Raw genomic sequence first — 7,804 nt, 5'->3', positions numbered from 1 at the left:
TGCTGCTGAGTTAAGGGTGGGGGAAGTGGTGTTTAGTTTGAAGTCACTCACTTTTTGAGATATTTTTTTATCTCGGATTTTTCACAGTTTTGTTTTAATTTTTATATTTCTAACTTGATTTATATTTCAGGTTTCTGTGGAATTTCATTCTTTAACTCTTTTGATCTAAATTTCACGGCGGATCTAGTTCCAGTGCTCGGATATGGCTGATGGAGAAAAAGGAGAGCGGGGTAAAACTGAAGGCAAGCGTGGACGGCCGCCTAAACGTCCTCGGGAGAATGACAGTCAGGATGATGATGGAACTCCCGAACATTGGGAGGAGGAGGATGCTGCGGCTGAGGATGCTGGTGCAGGTGCCAATGCGAATGTGGAGTTGGCGTTGGGCGAGGTGGAGAATGACGTTGTGCCTGAAAGCATAAAAAAATATGTTAGGGCAATGTTGCAGGAGCATACGACTGTCAAAGATCAGGTGGATAAGTTAACGGCGGCGAATAAACGGCTGGAGAATAAGGTGAAAGAGTTTAAGAACTCTGATGAGCATAAGAAGTTAGGTTATGATGTTGATTTGGCTACTATTAAGAAAAAGGTGGCGCAATTGCCAGTGGATGGGGATATTAGCGGTTTTTTGTATGAGACAAGTATGGGGGCTAGTGTATCTGCAGTCAAGGCGACGGGGGATGATTCGTTTAATACATCTTTCATTAATCGTTTAAGTGTGGAGGCTAAATTGGATTCTACAAATTTTGAGGCTAAAAGAGGGAAAAGTGCTCCTGGACATTTGAAGTTTTCGCAGATTGAGTTTTTAGGTCCTGTTGGGAATGGAAATTGGATGAATGTTCGTGAGAGTTGTCTGACCGAATATGAAAATCAATTGTTGGATATATTTCCTTTAATTGAGGAAAGGGCTGAAGTGCTTAAGGCCTATAAAAAGGTGGCCGGCGGTAGTGTAAGCCAACAGACTGTAGAGGAGCAGTTTAAGGAGTTTTGTCTTGTAAGAGGAGTCAAGTGGGATAGTGATTTTGTGCGGGATGCTCCATTTTGGGATGGAAACATTGATTTTGAGGATTATTTCTTATCCTTATGGAGGGTTGCTAGGTTCGCAAAGTTGGAGGATCCTATGCTTTTCAAGGACATCCTGTACAATAGGATTTTTGAGTGCAAAGGGAAGAAGATGGGGAGGTTGATTACGCCGGAGGCTAATGCTTCCTTAAGTGCTTTAGGTTATTACCTGTTGATAAGAAGGTTGGTGATACCCTTTGCTGATACAGAGTCGGCTACCGAATTCTTTTACGCCCTGAAACAAAAGAGTGGTCAGAATGTGGATGTGTTTTTCAATGCTAAATTGCGTCTGTTTAGGCTTATGCATCCTGGTCAAATTTCTAGACAATCTTGGCGTGATTTCTATAATAATGTGGCTAAGAATTTGCTGTTTTCTGATTTAGCTAGAGATATGGCTAATTTCATTGAATCTATGCATTACCTGGAAGATTACAGTGCTTTCTTGACTTATTTGATCCGCAGAGGTCAGCATTATATAAGCTGGGCTCGTTCTGGACACGTATCACCTGAAAATGTAACGTCCTGTTATTCTCAGGCTATGGAAGGGTTGAGGCTAGAGGATTCTAGGGAGGTGAAAGCTAGGCCTGTAATCAGTGAAGTGCATGTGTCTGATATGGAGGGCAGGACTGAGATTGGCGATAATAATGCGTGGATTGAAGGGGATGATGATATTCCTTGGGATCAGGTTGAGAACGTGATTGGGGCTCTGAATTCGAAGGCTAAAACTATGATTTGTTGGTATTGTGGAAAAAAAGGTCATGTAGTGGCTAGTTGCTGGCAGAAGAGAGATGGCAAGCCGCCAGCTCCTGATTCTCGCATAGGAAAGACCAAAGCTAAGTTTTTCTCAGCCGGTAGCGAAAAGAAAGAGGGTCCTGGAGTGCCTAATAATAGGGTAATACCTGAGCAGTTTCTGAAGAAGACAGTCAATCAGGTGGGGCCTGTTGTGGATAGGTGGGGCAATCAGGTGGGGCCTGTTGTGGATTCTGAAAAGAGCAGAGATGAGAAACAGTATGAGGCTATGATTGCTGACATAGCCAGAAACAATTTCCAGCAATATCCTATGTAATAGATATGATTGATTTGATGTATAAATCTCATTCTAGGATGAAATTTATAGATCGTTCTTTTATTCATATTCATTATATAGGCTATAGTACTGTAAATAGTTAATTTTGCTGTTTTGTATTTACATTATTGCTTTCAACTTTATAAAGCATTACTGTCTTGTTTATTCTTCAGTCAAGGTGTGATCGTGTTAATGAAAACATTATATATATATATTTATATATATATATATATATATCTACTATATATTATATTTTGATAAGTACCTATGCAAGGTTGAATACTTCGAGAGGTACTTACCTGTATATAAAAAAAAAAAGCTTGGAGTGTAGCTGTGTGATGCTGGTAGTCTGGGAGATGTACAGGATTTCATAAATTGAACAGTATGTTGGCGGCTGGTGACAGATGAGGGGCTGACTGCTGTGTAGTGGAATGAGGTATATCTAAAATATATGGATATATTAATTATAATGACTAGTGTTTTCAAGAGATTGTGAAGTTTTTGAAGATAACGAAAATGCCTATTTGTGCGGATTTAGAATTTCTTGTGCCTGGGGCTGATATTCCGGTGAAGGAGTTAGGAATTATTGATACAGGAAATAATTTTAATTCTTTGATATCTAGAGAAATTCTTGATAAACATGGAGTTGAGTTTTGTCCTGCTAAATTATCAGCATATTCAGTAGATTTAAAGAAAGTTAATATTATTGGATATGTTGAGTTGAAATTTAGATTTGCTGGAACTCAAGCTGTGTTTACGGAGATATTTTATGTACCTGAGGTGACGAGTAGGTTGGTAAATCTTGGATCTGATTTCCTGAAAAAGAATAAAATTAATATTTGTTTGGATGAAGATAAGTTTGAATTTTGTGGGGAATCTGTTCCTATTAATTCCTGTTTACAGAAACAGGTGGTGGCAGAGATACAGAAAATTCCTATTTTGTCCGGACGAATGAATTCTGAAATTCCATCTAAACCTACCTTGCCAGGGATAAAGGAGGGGGGTGGGTTTGGGGAGTTATATTCAACGAAGTACAATGTGAAGTTGCTGGATAAAACTATTTTTTATCCTGGAGGATCTACCGCTGTGGTGCATGTGACTGGATTAAAGAATGATGGGCTTTGGTACGTGTCCCCTAATTCTTCTAAGATGACAAGTGGCAATGGGATTATGATTATTGAGGGGGTGTATCAGCCACGGAAAGATGGGTCCTGTGTGGTTAATGTGGTTAATGCGTCAATAAAACCTATTACCTTGTTGAGAAATGTGAAGATGGGGCATTGTTTCATCATGGATAATCAAGATGTTACCTGTAATAAAACAATTAATGAATTGGATAAGCCAGAAAAGTTGTCGGGGCAAAAAATGCATGAACGGGTACAGTTTATTATTCAAAAATTGAAGTTAGATGAAAACCAGATGATTAAGGAAAATCCAGAATTGAAACCCAGGATTATTAAAATTTGTTTGGAAAATTTTGATATCTTTTCAATGAATGATTCAGATATTGGTGATTGTAGATTAATGACATATAATATAGAATTGTTACCTGGAGCTAAACCTGTGAAGGCCAGAAATATTCCTTTGAATCCAGAGTACGATGCTAAATTGAAGGAACAGTTGACCAAATGGCTGGATGCTGGCATTATTGAGGAGGGTTTCTCGGATTGGTCCAGTCCTATCTTTGCTGTGAAAAAGAAGGCTGCACCTGGAGCAGAGGCTAAGTTGAGGTTTGTCATCGATTTCCGCAACCTCAACAACGTGACTAAGCGGGTGGCGTGGCCGCTGCCACTGATCTCGGATAATCTGACGAAGCTGGGTTCTGGCAAGGTGTTCAGTACTCTTGATTTGACAGCTGCCTACCATTCGATGACTATGGATGAAGACTCTAAACCGTTGACAGCTTTTAGTGCAGCAAACAGGATGTATTTGTTTAACAGGTTGCCATTTGGGTTGTGTAATGCACCCAGCCTGTTCTGTGCTCTGATGGATAAGGTGCTGTCTATCCTGCCAGGTATGTATGGATTCTGTATCAGCTACTTGGACGATCTGATCGTGTTTTCATCAAGTCCAGAGGAACATGTAGAGCATCTGCAGGCACTGTTTCAAGTTCTTCGGCAGGTCAACCTGAAATTAAATTTAGATAAGTGTGATTTATTGACTAGAGAATGCCATTATTTGGGACATATTATTAGTGCCGATGGATTGAAAATGAATCCTGCATATCTGGAACGGATTAAGGATTGGGGCAAGCCTAGAACAGGGAAAGAGTTGCAGAAATTTTTGGGATTTACTAATTATTACAGAGGATATTTTGCTGATTATGCCAAGAGGTCGTGCATGTTGGATAGTCACAGGAATGACACTATAATAAAGTGGACAGAAGAGTTGAACAGAGTATGGACTGAATTTATGGAAATGTTCAAGACTGAAATGTGTAAAGGCTATCCTCAATGGGATAATCCTAATCTTTTTATTGTGGATGTAGATTATAGTTCTCAGTATTTTGCAGGGATTATTTCGCAAGAACAGGATGGTGTAGAGAGAGTGTTTGGTGTCTGTAGTAAAAAGTGTAATGCTGCAGAACAAAATTATCCTTCCTATAAAGGAGAATTAGGTGCATTAGTATATGCATTAAAGAATTTTTTACACTTTTGTAGGTTTCGTGAATTTTTGGTTCGGACAGACAGTATTTCACTAGTGCATTATAAACGTTGGGCTAAAGGATCAATAAACGGTGTCACCTATCGATGGATAACTTTCTTGCAAAGTTTTGACTTTACAGTTATCCATCGACAGGGGACTAAGCATGTGAACGTAGATTATTTGTCGAGAACTGAGTTAGATTGTAAGGATCATCGACTGAAGGATTGTCAGGAGTGTAGAAAGACAGATAATAAAATTTTGGATCCTTACCTGGATGATTCACCATTTCTGGATCAAATCTATGCTATTATGCAGGTACATTCTGCAGAGGATGAGGCGGATGTTGAGTTTGTCTGGCAAAGTAGTCTTCAGCAGGACGAGATCCTAAATGAAATAAGGTTATGGATATTGGAAAGGAGACAGTTGTCGTCTTATGAGAGGGCGGAGTTATCGGGCAGAAGAGAATTATTGTACAATCTTATTGGCCATATGTATGTGCTAGAGGGGGTTGTAATTTTCAGACAGCCTTTGGCCGAAGGGGGTTTCGTCGAGAGGCCTGTAGTGCCTCTTTCTTTATACAATGATATATTTGATTCAGCTCATGGTGGATATGGTTCTGGACATAGAGGTGTGCAGGAGACAATACGTAAGATAAATGAGAGATTTTTTATGCCTGGCGTGAACAAGTTTGTGGAATCGAGAATACGAAGTTGTATTACATGTTTGAAAAAGGCTGGAAGTAATCCTAAACATGTTTCACCTATAACTCATTCTGTTCAAAGTAGTGAAGTTTTTGCTAATATGTCCGTAGATCTGGTTGGACCTTGGACTCCATGTTATCATCAGGGACAGACGGTTAAATTTGTCTTAATCATGGTTTGTCTATTTTCTAGATATGTTTTTACATGTCCGTTGGTTGATGCTAAAACTGAAACAACTGTAAAGGCTATATTGGAAAATTTTGTACCTACCTATGGTTTATTTAGAGCTTTGAGATCGGATAGAGGTACAAATTTTACAAGCAGTGTGTTTAAAGGCGTGATGAAAGGATTGGGGGTGGATACTGTCCTAATTCCCCCCAGGAATCCAAATTCGAATCCTGTAGAGAGGCAAAATCAAAGTTTGTATGCTGCTTTGAAAGTAGACGAAAATCATGGAACAAAGGACTGGGCTAAAAAATTACCTTTGGCTACGTTGGTGATTAACTGTTCCAAGAGTACTAGAACTGGATATTCTCCATTTTTTCTAGTTTTTGGTCGGCAGCCACGTATTCCTCTCGATTTTCTATCACCAGTCCCGTCTGTTGAATCTTCATCCTCGCGGTCGTATTTGGAATTTCTGAAAAATATGGAGGATGTAATTAAGAGAATTTCTACAAAATCCAAGTTATATTTAGAGGTTCAAAATAAACACAGAGTACAGAGGGAAGCATTAAGAGTTACAGATGTTTGTTATGCTTTCTTTAATATTGTAAAAACTGATGTGTCCAAGAAATTACAGTCTTTCTATGGAGGGCCTTTTATTGTAGTTAAGAAATTCTCGGATGCATTGTATGAGTTGGCACCTTTTGGGAATAATCCCATCAAGAAAAATCAGGTTGTAGCTAGGGATAAAATTCGAAAAATTCATGCTCGAACGGAAGTTCTAGGGGAGGAGGTTAATTTTAACGTTTTTCCTTTACCTGAAATTTGTCCGTCCGATGAGATATTTTTGGAGGTTGACAATATGCCTGTAGAGAAAGAAACTGTAGAGGAGAGAGAGAGTGAAGATGTTGTGTATTTGTCATCTGAAAATGATGGTTTTGAGTTGGCAGAGGAAAGACAGAGTGACGAGATTCAGGAGAGGGAGAGTGAGGTTGAGGTTGATAATGACAGAGTTCCAGAGAATGAGAATAGAGAAATTATACCTGTAGGTGAAGGAGTAGAGGTGGGAGTGACAGATGAATCTGTGGTGCCTGCTCCTGTAGCTGAGGGTAATTTTGACGAGGTTGAGCTTCCATCGGAACAGTCGTTTTTGACTACGGCGCCGCCGCAATCTTCACCTGAAAGATTAGTTACAATTAAGAAAAGTGGATCACGGGTGGCGAAATATTTATGGGACACTGGGAGGAGGTTAAGATCTCAGGTAGGGGGTCCTGTGGTACATGTTCAGATAGGAACTCGAGGACGGAGAAAGTAGGGAAAGGAGAGCTGATAATAATTATTTTTGAGAAAAAAAATATTATTAAAATACATATAAATATTTAAAAAAAAATATATTATAATAAGAGTTCATGAATTGTTATTTGATTATTTTAATAACAAATATGTGCTGACAAAGCTAGTAGGTAGAAAGTTACCCTGCAATGAAAGGCTAAATCAGTTGATATTTGCGGGTGAATTGGTGAACAGTTATCAGCTAATAATGTCTGGTCATAATAATAAATTCAAATCAGGTAAATATTTTTTAATTTGGGGATTGTGTTTGTTACCCTGTGGTGCTGATGTGATACCTGTGCTAGTAAAGGAGTGTATTGGCGACGGTCCTGAGTTGAGGGCTTCAGAATGTACAGTATTTGGTCAGCATGAGTTTAATGGAACAGTCAGCGGTCATCTGTTAAAAAAAGTTGGAGTGAGATTTTTGCCCGCTGTACAATGTCACGTCGACAGAACGGTTCACACCTGGTATTGCGGCAAATATAGCCATCTACATTTAGGGGCACCAGCTGTTGTTAGTAGTGATGAGTTAATTTCTAGTGAAGATTGTAAAAGGATGGAGGAACAGAGGGTGTTAGACATAGATGGACGACGGTTGCCTGTAGCGTTTTATGACCGGTCACTGACTTATTTCATAAATGGTACCATCCTGTATGATGATATGATGACGTATGGGATTGATCCTCAGTGCAGAGGAGATGGTATTTATTTAAATAATACCTTTGTGCCTAATACTTTTCAAGAAGTTCAGATTACAAGTTATTTGAAAAATATACAAATTTCAATGTTACCTGATAACAGTTGTTTTCTTGAAGACCAGTTCATTGGGGCACACTGT

The 7,804-nt window shown here is 39.1% G+C and overlaps 1 long non-coding RNA gene across 1 annotated transcript; it reads right to left on the bottom strand.

Annotated features, from left to right (window-relative positions):
- Nucleotides 1-5,075: 5,075 nt before the first annotated feature.
- On the bottom strand, nucleotides 5,076-7,275 carry LOC145331883 (uncharacterized). The gene is made up of 3 exons (XR_013883950.1): nucleotides 6,678-7,275; nucleotides 5,955-6,109; nucleotides 5,076-5,155 (listed from the first exon to the last, which is right to left on the bottom strand). It is a non-coding gene; the product is annotated as an uncharacterized LOC145331883 (long non-coding RNA).
- Between the last annotated feature and the right edge of the window lie 529 nt (nucleotides 7,276-7,804).

The sequence above is a fragment of the Acartia tonsa genome, chromosome 11 (assembly GCF_053477335.1).
Source record: "Acartia tonsa isolate MP-2025a chromosome 11, ASM5347733v1, whole genome shotgun sequence".
NCBI lineage: Eukaryota > Metazoa > Arthropoda > Copepoda > Calanoida > Acartiidae > Acartia > Acartia tonsa.
The sequence above is the reverse complement of the archived record's forward strand: the minus strand, read 5'-3'. Positions and strand labels throughout refer to the sequence as shown.